The sequence below is a fragment of the Brachycentrus maculatus genome, unplaced genomic scaffold, assembly GCF_059751285.1.
Source record: "Brachycentrus maculatus isolate JH-2025_06_01 unplaced genomic scaffold, ASM5975128v1 h1tg000026l, whole genome shotgun sequence".
Taxonomy (NCBI): Eukaryota; Metazoa; Arthropoda; class Insecta; order Trichoptera; family Brachycentridae; genus Brachycentrus; species Brachycentrus maculatus.
The window spans coordinates 1,068,614-1,090,629 of NW_028280780.1; positions in this window are offsets into that span (position 1 = coordinate 1,068,614).

Genomic DNA, 22,016 nt, shown 5'->3' on the forward strand with positions numbered 1-22,016 from the left:
AACCTATCAAAATGATTGGCATTAAATTCGAAAGTAAGGTCATTATTAGATTTTTTTTGCCCTGTATAATTAATATTTTAAATACATATTTGGATATATATTTACGTTGACATAGGTGCATAGTAAAGGAATTCAGCTTTCCAAAATATTCAGTGTAGAATTTTATCACGAGGAAAAAACCCGCAAAAAAATTCTGAAATCATTTTAAAAACAAATAAGTTTTGATTATTGTTTGCGGTGACCGTAATTTCAGGACGAAATTCAATTGTTCTCAAAACCAGGTTTGTAACAAATATCATACCGGGTCCCGTAAAAAACAATCGTAGGTACGCTTTACGTATACCTAGAACTGTTTATTTTTTACCCCAACGCGGGTGAAGCTCTCCCCGACCGACAATAGTGAACAGACGCCCTTGGGATTCCCATTTCTAAGGGCAATCCGGCTCCGCGGCGGTCAATACCCACTGATTGTTATTACCAGTATTGTTACAGGGAAACATATATGAAATCCCAACACACGATTGCGAAAACACACCCCGTACACATTTATTTTAACCTTTGAACTGATATTTCTGGGTGGAACTGCATGTGAACTCTATGTAATATACAGGTTTGTATGAAACTTCATATTGGACATTTTACGAATCAAAATTTAATTTGTACATTTGTAGCGAATGGATTACCCATTATCCTGGACTGGTCCCTGAAGCGCAGGAGTGATTACCTTCCCTTCATGTAAGTAACGATCAAGATAATACTGCGTCAATACGATGCAGTTTCCTATGCACCATTGAACGGATAGCGAGAGAATGAAATGAATAAAAAAATATAATTGGCAAATGTGAACGGGAGAATAGAATAGAACGAGGGTGGTGAAAAAAGACTTGACACGACTAGATCAATCAGAACCTAAAATCTGGGAGTGTCAAAAGTCTACGTAATCGGAAGGCTTATATGACTAGATGTATGAAAGTAAAGATATATGGCAGAAAAAAACAAGTGTGGTATTGTATCTTCGACATTTTATTTATTTTACTTGGAGATAATCTAGATTTGTGAACAAGTATTTGGACACACTCAAAATGTTGTAAGTTACATCTTCGACAATTTTAGCCGTCCTCGCTCTGTTCTCCCGTTCACATTTGCTATTTATACTTTTAACCAATTCTCTCGTTATATATTCGTTATGTCCAAACCGCCTTAAAGAACTATTCTTAATATTTTTCACTATCAGCCTTACATTCCTTTATAATAAACAAATATGTTATCTGGATTTATAAATAAAAAGACAATTAATATTTTTTTATTCATATAATTCTCCGTCGTTTATTTAAATTTGCAATATTAAATATTTTACAATCTAAAATTTTAAAGTTTAAAATATTAATCTTAAGTAATTTTTAAAAGGAATTACCCGCAAAGCCTCTATTTTGGAGCCTTGTCTGCAGGGAGGAAGACTAGTTGTGTAATATACATCACTTACACCCAGATCATTTTTTTATTTAATTGATTTTTCAACTGGCAAGAATCGAACCCGCAACGCCACTTTTGCAGTCGAGCGTCAACCCACTACGCTACAGTGCATGTCATAGTTATTTTATTGTTATTCATAAAAATATTTGAACAGGATTTAAATATATTTTTTTAAATACAGTTTTCTGAAATCGGTTTATTTTTATCCTGACATTCTTTGATCTTATAAAGCAAAGTTATATTTAATAGTGTCGTCCTTAATAAAAAATAAAAATGATAATATCGAAGCCTTCCAGGAAACTGCTTTCTAATATCGAAAAAGCAAACAAAAAGCCCTTAGAAATATTTCTATGAGTTTCTTGACCAAACGATCAGACACAATGCACTGCCTGAAATGGAGAAATCTCTCTTCATTTACTTGGTAATATTATTTGCAAAGAAAACGTGAGAAGAATTATTACCGGCAAAAGGAATAAGGATTCCGCGCCGCAATAATTCTGTTGAAGTGGGTTGTGGGGAATTCTAACGAAAAATCGGTGAATAGGGCCAACTTTTTTTAAGATGTACCAAAATATCTGTAGACTTTATTAAACAAGTCACAGAATCTTCACAGTTCTTTAGACTGAAAGTACGCTAACATTCCTCAATTTAGCACACTATGTTTACAACTGTTTTTAAAAAATGCTATAGGACTCTCAACTTCAGATGAAACATCTATCGTTTTTATATAAAAGAAGATGGAAGTCTGGGCAGGACTTATGACCTGGCATTTGGCTGACTCAAACTATCATGTATTTCATTTTTGGAACTAATGAAAACAAACCCTAGGACTTTCTGCATAGTAGTCAAACGCTCTTATCACTGCACTATGGAGGCAAACAATATACGTTTATAAAAAAATTACATAAAAATGTTTAAAATAAGATATTGGCCACAAAATTATGAATGCGTTTATTCATACATCGTACTTTAAACATAATAAAACAAGAACTTTATATGTTTTGAATATTGAAAGCATTAACTTTGTGGATCATATTGATATATTATTTCGAGAAATAAAAATACTTTGTGTTCTGATCCACTCACATTTTTATTTAACCAACTAGTTTCGGCAACAGCCTGTTGCCCTCTTCAGGGTTACAGGTTGTTGCCGAAACTAGTTGGTTAAATAAAAATGTGAGTGGATCAGAACACAAAGTATTTTTATTTCTCGAAATAATATAAGAACTTTATAGTTTTTTTACAGTTTTATTTTATTTAACCATTGACCAGATTTCGTAGTTACCGACACAATTTTGATCCCATATCAGTCCGATGATGTCAGTAACGACAAAACTTGGCCAGTGGTCAAATAAAATAAAGGTGAAAAAATCATAAATGTATTTTTTTTTAAATAAAGGAGAAATATTTGTGTTTTTCTTATTAACAAAAATACCTCGATTTCATATTATTTCTGTGAGTCTAAGAGGCTCATTTTTAGAAATAGGTATCAAATTGTAGTAGAGTGAGTTCGAACCGAGAAATTCTGACTCAAGGGTCCGCGACACTAACCACGGGACCACAACCCGATATAAATATTAGTTTTTTTTTTATTATGTCAGATGTATGATGTACGAAAGAACTAATGAATTGTATCATAGCCAATATATATTATTTTGAACATTTTTTATGTATTTTATTTATGCTGATATTGTTTAAAAAAAAATTAAAGAATTTTAATAACTAGAAAGGTGTCAAGTCAAGAGTCAGAATAAAATGAGGCCTGTTTGTTTGCCTCCATGGTGTAGTGATTAGTGCATTTGACTACGATGCAAAAATGGAAGAAAAATAAAGTTGTTGTTTTCTTGTTTTATTTTATAAGAAGTACAGTTTGCTCCCCCAAGGAATATCAGTACAAAACTAAAATACTTCTGACATATTGTATGCAGTTCCTGAAATTGATCCTTAGTCTATGCAAACCTGAGATCAAATGCAAAATAGATTTGAATTCAGGATTTGGAGAATATCCTCTTGAATTTTTTCCCCGTTTTCAGAACAGCTGATATCCGTTCGTATAGAATTCAAACCGTTTCGTTTCCGTTTCGGTAAACCCCAGCCCCCAGTTTCCGTTAGACGTGCCGAGTCGTACAGTCAAGCCTCGATTAGTTTTCCGTCAGTTGATCGGCAAACCTCTTTGGTTAAAATTTCGTCAAAATGGAAATTACTAATCGGGAATATTATACAAATTTGATCATTTATATGTGAATGTTTAAACAAATAAATGAATAAAAACGTAAGCAACGTTCATTGAATTATGATTGATAACATCTGTGTCTTGACATTTAAAGGGCCTGAGAACTGTCGTCGGCTGTTTGGCGACGTATATTTTCTGGCGTTTTTCATGTATGTTATTATAATCCAGGATTTGCACCTCACACATAAATAAAAGAGTTTCTGTTCAATAAAAAAACTTCTTCATCTCACCCAAATTATTGTTTCTAGTGAAAATTCTAGTGATTAAAGTACAATGTTTCGAAATTGGATCAAACATATAGAACCCCAATAATTTGAGAAGTGTGGTTGTCAATTTTGAGTAGAATTGGTGAATGTTTCACGTGTGTAAAGTGATCATTTAAATCATCCTTTGACAGTCGTAAGCCTTGTTAATGCCCAGACTTCCATATTTTTCTTCATTTTTTTTGAGGTGTCAAAAAATAATATGAAAAATAACTCCTATAATGTCGGTAATCGGTTACGACGAAACCCGGTTGCTGGTCAAATAAAATTCATGTGAAAAAAATTATTTAGTTGTTATTTTATTATATCCTTTAATTGGAGATTATCCAGATTTGTGAATAAGTATTTGGATACTCAAAATGTTTTCTTTCTTTAGCATTCATGATTTTTTTGAACACCTATAGAAATTTTTCGAGGAAAATCCATGGCAATCGCGTGGTTTATATATGTTCAGGTTCTCTACGTCCTATGTTCCCATACCATCTCAATTGCCTTTCCTCTATCTTACTATTGATGTCAGTTACACTTAAGTTTCCATGAATGTGTGACATATTTATTTTTTCTTTTTGTGACACTACAGCTGACCATTTAAGCACAAGAATTTCAATCGTTTCTAGTTACTTAGAGAAGGTATTATACATCACCCAGCATTTGGAGCCATAGAGGAGTTTTTTTTTCTACTAATATAAATAGATATTCTCTAGAAAAATATATGAAACTAAACTAACTAACTAACCATCACGCCGCTTCCCCGCAGGGGTAGGTAGAGAGAATAGAACGCGACACCACTCTGTCTTTGCAAACATTCTTCGCCTCTTCCACGTTCATGCATCTCCTCATACATACCGGCTGATTGTTTCGACTAACCTGTCATCTTTCAAGTATTTGGCATACATATGAAAATACTGCATACATTTTTCATTGTCAACATGATAATTATTTAAATACGGTTATAATAATGCTAGAAGAAAATTTCAGGCCAGGAAAAGTAAGTTGAAATGACTCGTACGCCATTAAGCCCATTAGTTTTCAGTTTTCAGTTTGGAGTATCTTGTAAATTCTGGTTCGTGGTAGACCGCCTTCGGTTAATTAAAATCTTCATTAGGGTCTCTATCTTTTCCCTTCAATCGAAAACTTTTGGAATCGCACTAAGGGATGGGGAATATTGTGTGCCAAATATTTGAGGGTAATAGTCCTCAAGCTGAAAATATTTTAATCTCTTGGAAACATGATACCAACTCAGCTTTAAGTTCCTAAATATATAAGAGGTTTAAAAAAATTCACATGGGAAATACCATTATTTCTTAAATATTTTGTGAGACGTGTTTCGATGCATTCCGCATCATTTTTAAACTCAATGATTGAAGAAAGAACGGCTAAACAAATTTATTAGATGAATTATTTTGGTAAAAGGAGCTAAAAAAATCCGAAAAAAACTTGGCATGATTAGATAAGTCAAATACTTTATAGCGATCAGGTCAGGAGTTGAAATAATAGGCGAATATGTATGAGGAGATGTATAAATGTGGAAGAGTCGAAGACTATTTGCAAAGAGAGTGGTTCGGAATTGTATTTTCTCTGCCTACCCCTTCGGAGAAGCAGCGTGATGGTAAACCAACTATCTAAGTAAAACTGTGGTGGAAGAGTTTGGATCCAGAAACTCTGACTCAAAGTCCGCGAGACGTTCATGTGTTGACGAGAACATCCGCAGTTCTCAAAACTAGTCGAGTTTACATAAAACAAATCAAAAGTGGTCAACAAAATATCATTTTTTTTTGACGACTCAACATACATCAAGAAGAATATGGAAACATCTATGGGAAGATGAAATTCTAGTGAAATTCTAGTAAAAAATCTAGATTTATTTATAATTCGAGATATGTCAAATAATTATCAAATATTTTATTGTAATTGTTGGTGTATTCATAGAGCCCTTAGTATCTATACAGTGCGTATTAGTAACTGATCAGGTATGCGTATTAATTAGCTAAGACACATTAATTATGTACAACACATTATGAATATTGCCTTGGCTTCACCAATACTTATTAACGAATCGCTTTGAAGATGTCTACAAATTACACAAATAAACACAAGCAAATGAAAATTTAATTTATGTATTGAATATATACATATATACGAGATAAATATCTACGAGTATATCTATGTATGTACATACACTAGAAATAAAACATAAAAAATAAAATAACTTTGTTTTAACCACTTTTTATTGGTACACTTTATCCAACCGGTTTTGACAAGAACCTTGTCATCATCAGAGTTAAAGTACTAAATTCTAATACATAAAAATACTCATAGTTAATTACCCTTCCCTTACGATACCAAAAACTTCCACGCACTCCGTACACCATTTGAAAATATTATTTAAAAAATATTATCTAAAAAAACATGATTTAAAAACTACTAAATGTTGTTTTATTGTGCATTGCGAAGCAAATACGCCAACTCCAAATGACAACTTATGAGCTACAAATGGAATCGCCCAAAAACAGCATGAAGCCGCAGCAGACACAGTATCTGCGAAAAACACTCAAGAAAAAAATTGTTTTTATAAATTTTTGACATAACATGCACCAATTCTACCCATGATTGATAACCACACTTCTCAAATTTTAAACCAGCCTATGACGGTTATAAGCCCCGCAAATTTCCAGACTTCTATATTTATCTTTGTTGAGATGTCACAAAAAATTAATAGAATAATAATAATTTGAACCGATGCATCGATGCATTTCACACAATATTTAATTTCTTGAATATCTGCACTAAGTGTTCATTTTTTTTTCTTTTCCATTAAAAAAGACCAACCGCAACACATGATTGGGTAAAGTATATATTTATAAATTTCGGTAAATTAGAGACATCAACAAGAAATTGTTTGAAAATGAAAATGAAAATTGAAAATAATGCGGAGTGCATCGAAACTCGTGACCAATAGATTTGAATAAATAGTGGTATTTACCAAGCGAAACTTAAATAAAAAAAATGTATTTTAAATAAAAAATTTCATATTTACGTTTTTGGTTTAACAAGTGCTTTTAAAACCAGACTTTTCTCAATGCAAAATACAATTTTCTCGAGTTATAACAAAACAATTTAGTGCACAATTTTCTCAATGCGAACGTTTCGTATTTAAAAAACGCGAGAAAATTTTCATCTTTGTTGGGGAAACAAATAACGATCTTAAAGCCTTTTAAAAAAAAATCCTAGTGAATTGAATACATTTGCGAATGTACGTCACAATGGTTCAGCTTTCATTTCATTGTAATTGAAAAAAAAAACAATTTTTGTTAGCTCCAACATTTTCCCGTGTTCCGCCAAGACAAAATAATTTATCTTGTCAGATTTGGCTTTGTATTCAGATAGAGAAGATTGTATTTAAGCCTCAGATATATGTATTTTACGAAAAAATATAAATTAAGGTTGGGATTCTCTCTCCCCTATGACAATGTTTCTTTTTGAAATGCCAGCTTACCTTTCACAAAGCTTAATAAACGTTACTAATATGATTGTGTGGATTTATAAATCCCATTAAAAACATCGTTGAATTATTTAGGAGTACATATACGTATGTACTTAAACCGATTTTTTAACTTACTCATTTTTATTTTTTTATTTTTTTTATTCTTTTTTGACATCTCATCAAGGATGAAGAAGAATATGGAAGTCTAGGCATTTACGAAGCTAACGACCGTCATAGGTTGTTTTAAGTGATCACTTTACACACGTGTAATATTCACCTATTCTATCCATTATTGACAACCGCACTACTCATATTCTTGGAAAATCTATGTATAAATATGAAACAATTTCGAAACTTCGTTCTTAAATCACTAGAGACATCAATTGGGGAGATGAAAAAAATATTTTTATTGAGCAGTAACTCTTTTATTAGTATGTGAGGTCAGAATCCTGGACACACACACATGAGAAACGTCAGATTCGATAGCAAAATAATTTGATAATATCACCTATAACCTCAATAAATAAATAAATTGTAAACAGCAGTTTGTCGAGCATGTGTTTCATTACAAATTATAAAACATAAACAAAAAAATATGAATTATTGTGATGAAAAAAAATGTTTTTGGCCGATGAAGTCATATTTACATATTTTGCAAGCCAATCATATCTGAAAAAAGCATAAATTCACTATGGCATTTCACGTTTTTCATTCCCAAATATGTCTCTAGTGTTCGGTAGGTCAATTTATAAGAAAAATCCGTGGTGCCACGCATTCTCGTATATTTCCTCCGTCACCTTCATTCATCATGTTTGAAAAGCGCGCAAAAAGCCTTTTCGCGAAGTCTTTAGTTAGTGGCGATATCCAAATCCACCGCGGGGCTGCGGCGGCAAAAAGATAAAGTTTCCCTTAAGAATAATGTCATCTAGCGTATAAAGAGGGATGAATTACAGCGCCGTTTCCAAGACTTTGCTTTTGTAGGACTGAAAAGAGTTTGGTCGGGAAGAAAATCATTATGTTATCGCGTGGGAACCCTGAAATTTGTAAAACTAGGAACCTTTTTATGTTTACGTGAATTCAGATCTTTTTAGGCGTGATTGTGACTATCGATTGCATTTGAAATCGACTGAGCATAAACTATTAATCACAATATCTTCCTATTCTCCTGTCACACACGAGTAATATATTCAAATATAAAAATAAAATACTTGATAATAAATAATTATAATTAAAATGAAACTTTGTTTTAAAATAAAGTGATTTTAAAACAATGTTACATTTTCAATTTAAAATGGAAAATCACAAACTTAGAGCTTCAGATATTAATTAAAATAAATAATTATTTCTAAATGACCGTTTTTTGAGTTAATTAATGTAAATACGACTAATTTCGAGAACTACAGATGTTTTCATCAACAGGTGAAAATACAAAGCAGCTGATAATATTAAAATGAAAATAAACATTTGGAAATGCAAATTGTGTTACTATTTGTTTTTGAATGCTTATGTTTTTACCTGTTGATGGAAACATCTTTCGTTCTCAATGCTGTGTTAACATTTAAAATCTCTAAAGTTGCTTTATACATTTTTTTATTTTTATATTTAAATCATCATGCTTTTCAATAACAGAAAAATAATAAATGCAAGGTATTCAAATATCATGAACCATCACATCGGATATTTTAAGTCGCAGTAAATGACATTTTTTATTTCGTTTTAATCGTTACATAAAATATAGTATCCTTCCACCCTTGCTCAAGTCTTCCTCGAAACCAATCGGGAAGTTTCACCAATATTATGGGTTATTATTTTCAAAATAATTTTTCATAAAATTCGAAAAAAATACACCTATCTTTTATTCTTCTTTTAGTAAAATTTGTTTGCTTCTCTAATAATTTCGTCATTATATTTTTTATAATATCGGGTAAAAGGTATTTTTTACTTTAATATATTTTTTTAATTACATCCGTTCACTTTAAATTATTAACAAAAAAATGTGTTCACACTGAGTTATCAATTATTATTAAGGAAATATAAAAAAAATCTTACTAGAATCTTTATATGGTATATATATCTTTCTAAAATAAATACTTATTGGATGTTAAATAATGGGCAAAATGGTGAACGTTACATACGTAAAGTATATACAGTGACTACTTAAGCCAGCTAAATGCCAGTTTGTAAGTCCCAGAAAGCTCAGACTTCTATCTTCTTTATGAAAACGATTTGTTCTTCATCTCAAGTTGGGAAAATATGTATCTTCGTAATATATCTTGATCATTTCATTTAAATCAAAAACAATAAAATGTAATCAGTTAAAAAAAAATTATTTATTTTATCAGGCACTAGATCATACACCCTACGGATGATATATCAAGATACGTAATAGATGTTTCAACTGAGGGCACTGCGTCATAAAAACGTAGTGTTATCTTGATCGTTTACACACGAAGGAAAGGTGATCAGCCCTACGCTTCAGGTACCAGTCCAGGGTTGTATTGAATAAATATTACAGTGAAAAAAATCACTTATATTTATTTTATTCCCTTGAAATCGAACCCGGGACCTCCAAAACGGTAGCCGAGCGTGCTGACCATTACACTACGGAGACGGACCTTATTGTTAAATACATGTATAAAATTATTATTTAAGCCGGTAAATACTGTAATGCTAAGATTTCTATCTTCTTAGTATATAAATGATATATGCTTCATCTGAAATCGAGAGACTGCAAATAATTATTGGGATGTATTTGATATGAAAAATGTAAAGAAAAAATCTAATGAATTTCTACCCCTTTAATACATGCAATAATAAAAAAAACCATGTGTGTATTCAAACATTTTTTTACACGCATCGCTGTGTTTATTCATGCACGATATAAATACACATGCTAAGGGGTACTTTGGCTACAAAAAGGGCTATAACATTGATTCACTAGGATTTCAATAGCTTTTTGAAGCACGCGAATGCTTCTGAAAGCGGTCAGATTTATTGAAATTTAAAATTCATTCCTGAGTTTCAGGCTTTCATTTTCATACAATAACCTTATTCACACAAAAATATGCATTGATATTACGTAGCCATAATAAATACTTCAGACCTCTTTATTGAAGGACCTTTTGAAACTAGTGAATGCTAACTTTTTAGATTTTATCAAATATTTAAAGCAGAGTGGATGAAATTCAATATTTTTACAATATTCAAGTATTTTTCTAACCCTTATCTGGACCCAATGGTGCATAGAGCACTGCATTTTGATCCAGTGTTGATCGTTACTTACACTAAAACCAGGTGATCACTCCTGCGCTTCAAGTACCAGTCCAGGGTAGTATTTTTTAATTTTGTGAATGAAAAATCACTAAAAAGAATGAAGGTCGAAAAATTGAAACAAAAAATTCACAACATTTTGAGTGTTTCCATATACTTGTTCACAAATCTAGGTTTTCTTCACATCGGAGTTATTTAATTTTTTTAACATCTCACCATAGTAAAGAAGAATATGATGTTAATAGTTAAGAATAGTCTAAAGTATTTACAGGACTTATGACCATTCATGGCTGGTAAAGTGTTCATTTTACATTCATCATCATTCATTCATCATTCTACCCATGATTGACAATTACACCACTTTCATTTTTTATAAAGCTTTTATTTTGACCATTTAATTTTACTAACAGCATTTTGGGTGTCAAAAGTCTAGTTAAAAAATCTGGGTTTTTTCCATTCATGAGTTATTTTGACATGTTTTTTGACATCCCAACATAGATGAAAAATAACATGGAAGTCTGTATATTTACTTGGCTAGTGACTTGTTATAGCTGGTTTTGTGTCATGTGCAATATTCACCATTCTATTCTACCCATGATTGACAGCCACCCTACTTATATATTTAGAACTCCTAGATATATGATCAATCTCATGAAAATTTGATATTAAAAATGTATCAATTTGTGAATTGTGGATCTGACATTTGCACGTTGATGCATATTTTTCAGTTTTATTAAAGCAATGCGCTAATAACGGCATGACCAAAACAGATCCGTAATTGAAACTTTATTTTGGTGCTCATCTTTGTGTAAATCCATGAACCGTAAACCTCACTGGGGTGTAAGGCACTTTGTTTCCAACAATTCCGAGGCAATTGCCAACAGGAAATGCGGTCAGTGTGTTTTCCAAATATAAAACCATCTCTAGAGTAAGAGTATACTTAAATATGTTTTTTTGTTAAATAATTACACAAATAAAATTATTGTACTCTTGCGATACATTGTTTTGACTGTACTCAATTTTTGATGGTTATTTTCAATTATAATTTATATGTATTTTTTTATATTAGATCTACATTAAAAAAAAGCTCGTTTGTTCAAAATCTGAAACCCCTTAATGTTATTCACCGATAACTTTGACATAAAGTTTTTGACATAACGTAGCATTTGATGCTAAGAGTATGCGCAATTTTTTAATTTTATTTTTTAATTTTATTTCATAGGTGCATAGAAACATTCATAGATACATATTTATTTCATAGATAGATTAACTATATGCATTAAGGCTCTTTAGGCATGGCCTGTGTTGAGCCGAAATACTAACATGTTAATACAATTTTTATTTTTTTTATTTTTTTATTATTTGTTTTTTTAATTATTAGATTATATACATGTGAGATGAAGACAACCTCAAAAAAGATGGTCCAACGACAAAGTCGCTATGGTTAGTAGAAATTGGCTGTAAACGGCAACCTACCGAAGGAAATGGAAGGATGCGGAAGAGGTCTATATCCGGCAGTGGAGATCAGAAGGCTAATGAAGAAGAAGATAATTTGAATGCGCGTAATGTTTATCTATTTAAATAAAATAAAATGTTATTTTTCGTCCACTCATCGATTACTTTGAAACTTTGACACAACGTTGCATATAGCCCACATGTTTTTTTTTAACCAGTGATAGTTAAAAATATGTTTTAGCAACTTTATAGCTGCAATGGCGCAGCCATCTGTTCTCGTGTATCAAACATAACGGCATCTTACAGCTGCTGTCACAAGCTTTTGTTTTTGGTTTCATTGTTGTTATTTTATTTATGTTTTTATTTACTTGGCGATTAAACGGAACATTAACATAAATAAATTTACAATAATGAGAAACAAAAAACAGGTTATTGTTAAATTCCAATTACAAAATTTCACAAATGTTAAAATATTTGCATGTAAAAAGCAAGAAAAAAATAAGCAGACTTAACATATTGTGTAAGACTGCTTTCTATTTTCATTCTTTATCATTAATCAGACTGAACCACAGTAACGCTTTGTCGGGATAGACAATTTATTTAAAAAATATATAATGTTTTCGATTGCATTGTTGCTTGATAGATTTTTTTCTATGTTCACTTCATAACAATGGTAAAATTTAGCATATTATATTAGAAATGTGCGCTTTCTTGTGACTAGATTATGCCATAGAAACGCGTGACTGGGTTTAGATAGTAGATATTCTATATGAGTAAAATTATCAGGATTCCCTTATATAAATGCGAATTTTATACATAAAATTTAAAACTTATATAAAAAAATCCTAAAATATCTTTAAAACGTGTGTACGTACCCACGTACTTAAGTATGGGTAGAATGGAGTTTAATCAAAATTAAAATTAATTTTAAATTAATTTTTAAATATTATTTATACTCAAATTAAAAATAAAATAGTATTGACAAAGAATTATTTTTAGCAATGTTTTATCCAAAATAATGAATTTATTTGAGTCAAAGCTTTTTTAATAGAAAGGGTTTGCTTTGCAATACAAATACAACAAAGCTTTCTACCTAAGTATTATAATATTTCAAAAGCATTATTTAATAAACCTGAATAAACGTAGATAAAAATAAAGAGCGCTAAATTGCGAAATTAAAATGTTTCTTGTTGTACCGTTCTTAAAAGCTCTTTCAGCTTTTTCAGGCTTTCATGGAATTTCAGGACGTGAGTGAATGCGCCGCATTATGAGTACTCACCTTTTAAAGAGCATGAATTTATGTATAGGAGTATTATGTTGAAGTTTTAAATCCCTTCGACTTTTTATCTGCAGGTCGAAAGAGTCGAAAATATTATTTCATTAATTTATTTGGCAGTCACTTTGTGGTAATATGAATCCATTTTTACTTAAGTTTTCACTAACTCAATACTACAACCCATAGTAGTATTGAGTAAGTGATAATTAGTGATTATTTCTATATTTTCCTTATTTTCACTTAATTAATTTTATTGCATTTTGTTCTCCTTTCTCTATCTCCTTTTATGTATTTCTTACATATATTTTTATTTATTATTATTACAATGCATTTTGTTTGTAAGAACCAATATCACAAGCAAACAATTTAGATACCACATACGGTTAATGAATTCGGTATTTGGAAATGATGTGGAATGCATCAAAACACATGTCATAAGAAAAAGTGGTATGTACAATGTTAATATTGATTTTCATAAAAAAAATACTGTCGTAATTAACAGCAACATGTCATTGGCTCGAATAACTTAATGTGTTGAGTTGCAAGCTCTATAAATTCTCCAACTATTACTAAACCATCTTAATGTATTCATTCAATATCAATTCAAACCCTTATCCGCACCCAATGGTGCATAGGGCACTGCATTACTTAAACGCAGTGTTATCTTGATCGTTAACACACGAAGGAAAGGTGATCAGCCCTCCGCTTCAGGTACCAGTCCAGGATAATATTGAATAAATATTGGAGTGAAAAAATCACTTATTATATTTATGTGACCCCCCCTGGGAATCGAACCCGGGACCTCCAGAACGGTAGCCGAGCGTGCTGACTATTACACTACGGAGGCGGACATATATATAATTCATCTTTTTTTATTTTGACATCTCAACATAGATGAAGAAGAATATAGAAGTCACAGGCTGGTAAAGTGATTGCTTTACACACGTGCAACATTCACCATTCTACTCAAGATTGACAATAACACTACTCAATTTTTTTAATCTTCTACATAAATACATTATGGTTATAATATTATAAATTACAAAAAAATCAATATAACGTTTTCAAGCTATTTCCAGTATTTTAAATAATACGCTTAGGATCTTGCATACTTCCACAAATAGATATGGAGCATAGATGGCTCTAGTGAACTCACATGAACTGTGTCATGAGATTAAAGACATATGTAGGAGTTCCAAATATGATTTACAACCACACTACTCATTTTTTGTAACTCTTACATATATCGTAAATCTTTAGTTAATATAATGACGCTTTACGTATGTGTTTATATGTGAATAATAATTCATATTTAGATTAATACATCGTTATTTAGATTAATACTTCAAAAACTTGTTTTTCGATTTATCCAATTTACAATATAAGCTTATTTTTTTCAGAAGTTAGACGTTAAGATATTAAACATTGCGCAGAAATGTTTCAAAGCTTATTGTATGTGCTTGGTGTAATTCTCTCATTATTCCTTAACACGTAAGAAAAGCTGAGAAACATATTCACACGAAGTCACGTACTTTGTAAGTACAACCACTTCTCACTTCTTTCTCAAACATACTTCTTATTTCTTATCGTGGCTTACAGAGGCATATGCGCTTACCCAACAAAAGCTCAGATTCAGAGAAAAATATGGCGATAACGTAGGTACTTAAGGCAACTATTATATTTCATCAAGGTTTCTGCTATCTTACCTAAAGACATGGTAGACGAAATTTTACTTAAAGTATCACTAAATATTAAACTGATTTTTTATTTACAACATTTTGAGTGTGCCCAAATACTTGTTCACAAAATCTGGATTATCTCCAATTACAGGAATAATTTTCATATTATCATTTTGACATCTCATCAAAGATGAAAAAGAATATGAAAATAACTACTGTAATTGGAGATAATCCAGAATTTGTGAACAAGTATTTGGACACACTCAAAATGTTGTAGATAAATTATCTGGTCAAATTATAAGCTAAAATAATAAAAATGAAAATGATAATTTCTGGCGTTTCTCATGTGTGTGATTATAATCCAAGATTCGGTGCTCACATACTAATAAAAGAGTTTCTGCTCGAAAAAAAAACTTAATTCATCTCACCAATAGATGTCTCTCGCGAAGTTCACATACACACACACACACCCACACACACAAACAAAAAAGATTATGATATTTTAATTTGATCAATACAGGAAAGGTTATTCACGGCGGATCAAGGTGAAGCTACTTTTCAGGAATGTCGTTGGTTGGGAATTCTCATATCTGCGATTCTGAAAATTGCGTATTGTCTACCATTCCCAAAACTTAAAATAATTCAATAACCAGGCATCATATATTAATATAAGATCGATATATCAACGTAGATGAAGACGTGTTTTGAGATGAGAAGTCTAGAGCCTAGAAAAAAGGTTTTGCATATTTATTTAACTAACCATTTCTTAAGTTAAAAGCTCACACACACACCTACACACACACACACACACACCCACACACACAAACAAAAAAGATTATAATATTTTACTTAAGTACAATTAAAAAGCATTTTGTTTTAGTCCTCATTCCAAGCACAAGAGCTAATCTTTTTTATGAGAGGCTTATTTAAATAGAAATATCCAATCAATAAATTTGAATCTAATATTTTTAAAACAATATGAAACAAAACTAAAATAAAGGGTTTTTATATAATAAAAAAAAGAAAAAAGATTTTATACACACAGACGCGTATGGATTGATACGAATTTAATATACAAAAATTCATATATGACTGTATATGTATATGTAGTCATTTTATTAATAACCATAATGTTCTGTTTTCATAAAAAAATATTCTTAGTTTCGCGATCAAATTTATTTCAGGATATCTTATTCCGATAATAAACTGTTGTGCGAACTTCGTACGCAGAAGGCATCAATCATTTCTGTACACTTATCCTACTTGTCTGTAAACTCTTTGTTAGCACGGGAACAAATCACCAAGTCGTGTGATCTGCTAAACCAGTTCGAGTCACTCTTTCGGAATAATCTCCCATTTTATCTCTTAATGCCTTCCACAAAACGGTAAAGTAAGAAATTCTTACCAACTTCATCATTATAAATTTTGATACTTTAGCCTAAGTTTTCCTCTACTCATCCCAAGCAATAAAACGAAGAATAAATTAAAATATGGCCTTATTTTATCAAATCTGTTTATTTATTTAATATTATTTATTTATCAGATTTCATTTTATCAGATGTATTTTTTTTCAGTCCTTAAGAGAATATGGTCATTGAAAGCTCTTTCAACTGCATTATCTGATCTGATACAAAAGCATCTAAGCTTCCTGACATATCTCTCGCGCAAAGCTTTTTTATTTGATGAATTGAGTTCTGAAAATTATTAGAAAATGTGAAATAAATTTGTAATCTAATATATAATATTAATACTTTTTACTATATCGGACACTAGATTATTTACCTACGGATGATATGTAAATTTTAAAGGTGTCTAAACTTTATATGAAACATGTATTATTCTTCCCTTTTTTATGAAAGAAGATGGAAGTCATAGCATCCCGAGGCTTACGTTCTGGCATTTGCATCACTTTATACACTTGTGCAAAGTGCACCATTCTGCTCATTATTAAACATTCGTATTGCAATAATTCTTGAAACCTATATTCTCATGTAAAAGTGAATTTTTATTCAATTACTTTCAATGTCCCTGTCACTGCCAAAAAGAAAAACCACCAAAAAGTTTTTTTTTAAATGTCTCAGTGTAGGCAGTAAAAGGGATAAGTAGTTAGTTAGATTAGTTTATCAGCTATATCCAATTCCAACCCAACTTTAGCCGGTAACCAGACGCCTCTACAACCTCGACTAGCACAGCAGACAAACTTATATTTGCAGTATAATCGCAGTCGAGACTTACCACTCTAACATATTGATAACCAGTGGCGTGGACGGAGTTTTAAATCAGAGTAGGCAGAAGTGGTGGGTAGTAAGGTAAGGTAGGGACTACTTGGTTAGTTAGGATAGGTACTAATTATGTTCTTGTGTGATAACCAAGTAAGAAAAGGTATTCACTGATTTCTGCCTGTACGGAAAGTCCGCCCCTGATGGTAGCAATTTTTTTATTTAATAAATATGTTTTTGAATTTCCGTAGATATTTTTTAAAACACATCCATTGTTTACTTTGTGTAGTACTACATTTTTTTGAGGAGTGTTTTATTACCATAACACAAAGTTATCAATGCCTTCAATGCACAAAATAGATATCTTTTTACAACATTTTGAGTGTGTCCAAATACTTGTTCACAAAATCTGGATTATCTCCAATTACAGGAGTTATTTTCATATTATTTTTTGACATCTCATAACAGATGAAGAAGAATATGGAAGTCTGGGCATTTACATCTCACCAATAGACGTCTCTAGTGAAGTTCTAGTGATTCAAGAACAAGGTTTCTCAATTGGTTCATATATATAGAATTTCCAAGAATTTGAGTAGGGTGGTTGTCAATAATGGGTAGAATTGGTGAATGTTGTAGAACGTGTGTAAAATAATCACTTAAACCAGCTTATGACGGTCGTCAGCCCCGTAAATGCCCAGACTTCCATATTCTTCTTCATCTTTGATGAGATGTCAAAAAATAGATATCTTTTAGTTTGCCTCTATTTTTTTATGAAAAAAAAAAAACATTATATTTTAATGTAATAATCCTAATATTTGCAGACAAATTTGTACATGTGCCGTGTAAAATATTCATTGTGTGAGATACGAGATATTGTTATGCATGAGTGATATACTGGAATAATCAGTGATAATTACAAGTTCCCAGAAATCTAGTATATGGCGTGTGCAAACCCCCAAACACGAGTTTATCCTTATTATACGTAACACTGTGTGTCTTGAAACGTATCTTTCATGATTGTATGTACCTACTAGTTAACTTGTGAAAGATCTTGGGGGTAAGATATTCTGTGATAGTCCAGATTTTCAGTGACTCTTTAGTTTGACGTACCGTTTTGTGATATACTCGTAGTTAACGTTGGGCTAAGCCAAGCCGAGGTTATTTTTGAGGTTGTTTTAAGGCGTTTCTCATTGTGTAAAATAATCCGGTTAAGATCTTACGTATGTCTAAATAAAGGGTATCTGCTAAATAAAAGCTTTCCAAAAATAGATGGCTCTAGTGAACTTACATGTACAGTGTCATGAGATCAATAATATTTGTAGAAGTTCCAAAAATAAGTGTAGTGTGGTTGTCAATCATAGGTAGAATCATGGCGAACGTTGCAAGTGTGTTAAGTGATCACTAAATCAGTCTATGACACGTCATAAACCCTGTAAATACCTCAAGTTCCTTATTCTTCTTTATCTTTGTTAAGATGTCAAAAAAAATGTGAACTAAGATCTTATTTATTGAAATCACGAAAAACAGTTTATGTTTATAATAAATAATAATAATAAAACCCTCATCCGCACCCCAATGGTGCATAGGGCACTGTGTCATATAAACGCAGTGCTATCTTGATCGTTTACACATGAAGGAAGGGTGATCAGCCCTCCGCTTCAGGTACCAGCCCATGGTAATATTGAATAAATATTACAGTGAAAAATTCACTGATATTTATTTTACCCCCCTTGGGAATCGAACCCGGGACCTCCAGAACGGTAGCCGAGCGTGTTGACCATTACACTACGGAGGCGGTTTATGTATATACATTTTAAAAATTCATTTAATCTCGAAACGTCTTTAAATTCTAGTGCTTAAAATTATCCTTCATGAGCTGCAAAAAATATTTAATGTGTTTATTTAATATTCATTTTGCAGATTTCGCTTACCATTTGATAGGAAATGATCACAATATAACAACAATTACATAGAAATCCCAAAAACTACGCAAAATCATAAACTGCAACATTTTGAAGCAAATTACAGTACAAATTCATAAAAATATGAATAAAACAAATCCATAATTAACAATAAACCAATGATTTAAGCCTCTCCCCTATTGTCTATGTTCTCACTGACGAAAAAAAAAAAAAAAATAAAAATAAGAAACAGCTCCTATCCCCCTTCATCTTTCAACGTCCCAAGTACACAATATATTTTAAGAAAAAGTATTATTTATTCAGTTAAACTTAAATTAAAAATACATATTAATCCTAAGTAGAAAACCCCAGTTTTGTGAACAAGGATTTGGATGCCCAAAATGTTGTAAAGTACATGATTTATTTTCTCCTTATTGCAAACATAACATCTGTCACAAATTTGTCTAAGTAAATAATGGCGTACGATTATTTATCTTGGCAGATTTATGTAATCTGGGAATTTATTTGATTGAATACGTACAATAGCTCAAACAATTTGCTTCTAGGTTTTAATATTTATTTTAAATACCCCTGTATACGAGTATAATCGTATGTATATCTATATTATAAAACTCTCTGTCAGTCACTCTGAGAAAATTTAAGTATCAACTAGCCGTATCTGGCCACGCGTTACTGGGACTTAGTCTGGTTAAATAGGAAAGAAGAAAAAATACATATTTTATAATATTTTAATAATATTTTATTTCAAATGTGTTTATTCTTATAATGCTGGTGAATCAAAGAAAATATTCAAAAATATATAAAATTGAGAACATTGCGTGAAAGATGCTTACTGATAGCAGCTATAAAGAAGTGAATATGCATTTTGTATTGAGTATATTTCTGTTACGTTCAACAGATGACACTGCCATTGCAATAAAAAACTGTTTATCCAAAAACTTGTTTTTTATTTGTCACAGAAAAAACATTTCTCACGTGATATTTTTAACTGTGGCAATTAAAAACTTGCAGCTATCAAGAAGCACGCTGTTCACCATGAGCAATGATTAGTATTGCAGTTGCGTTCACCAGATGGTGCTGCCATTAAAAGTGTTTTAAAAAATGTATATTTTTACCTGTCACAGTTTTATAAAAACTCAGTCGTATTCGAATGCAACGTTATGCGAAAATTTCGATGCAATCGGGAAATAACTTAAGCAGATTTAATAATTTGAACAAGTAAGCACACATTTTCGTGTGTGTGTATTATCATTTGTCATTGACTAAGTGGAATTACATGATGATATAAATATACATATAAAACGCTTGTATACTAATTTTTTAGTTTATGAATGTGAACACTACTAGTTTCGTCAACATCTATAGTTTTCGAAACAAGTCGTGTCTAAATAAATAATTTCAAAAGTGGTGTCAAACAAGTGTATTATTTTTACATTTAAATAAGATGATTTATTGTGATACCGACTTCATACAAATCTCTCAATACTATTGAATTACGAATCAGAGTATCAAAATATATTCAATAAATGAATATGTTTTCACGCTACTTTATCATTTCTGCTAACTTCACATTCAATATGTTACAAGTGAACGATGATACATTTGTTATTCCCTATGTATGGCGGAAAGGGTGGCGGAAAGGGTAGTCTGTATATATTTGTATCGCTGTGACCACGTGATAGGGGATGCATTCTCTTTGAGATGTTGGCTCAGAGCCAAAGTGGGGAAAACAAATTCCTGCAAATGTGTGTCAACCGAAATAATAGCGGGCCATTATTTATTATGCACCCTAAATAATGTACTCGTTTATTACTTTTTAAGAATATAATCAACTCTTAAAGAAAAAAAGTTAAAATTAATATGCTGGAGTTGTTTAAATGTATATTTAGTTACCCAAAAATACCAGTCAGGGAAAAGTCTACCAAACAATTGTGGAGGCCCTCACCAAAACGCTACTTTTTCATTAAAAATGATTTTAAGTAATCAGGAATTCTAGCTTGTAAAATTGTTACATTTTGGTGCAATTTAATGATTTCATATTGGTTAAACACAAGATTGGTCACGTTTTGTAGCAACTTTAATTAATATTTCGATAGAATACAGTAAACAGAACAGAATTTAGGATTTTTATAATGTTGGAAATGCAACTTTTTGGTGAGGACCTCCACAATTGTTAGACCCGCACTCTTCTATGGCTCCAAATGCTAATCGATGCATTACATCTCTACTCTAGGCAACTAAAAACTGCTGAAATGCAAATGGTTGGATGGTCGGCTGTAATGTCTTTTAGAGACAAAATGTTATTTCTTTCACTCGAATAAATGTGATACTACCATAAAGATGCAGCAAGTCAACTAAACTACTCGGTTTTTCTTTGATATAGTGTCCCGCTTTTATAGTACCTCTACACGCTTTCAGTCGTCGCATGAGGGCGCGTCGGCACGGACGTGGTATCCGTATTACTCAGTTGGCGGCGAGTTGTGTACTACGATTTCCATACAAAAATGAACTGGGGTCTTTTGGTACCCTATTTGGCTCACATGTAATTTTAGATGTAATACGGAATTAATACGGAAAGGTTGATCACGGTAGATCAAAGTGAGACGACTTTTCAGGAATGTCGTTGATTGGGAATTGTCACTATATCTGTGGCATAATTTTTAAAAATTGAGTTGCCAGGTTGCAATCCTGAAAATTTCGTGTGGTCTACGATTCTCAAAACTTAAAATAATTGTGTTGGTA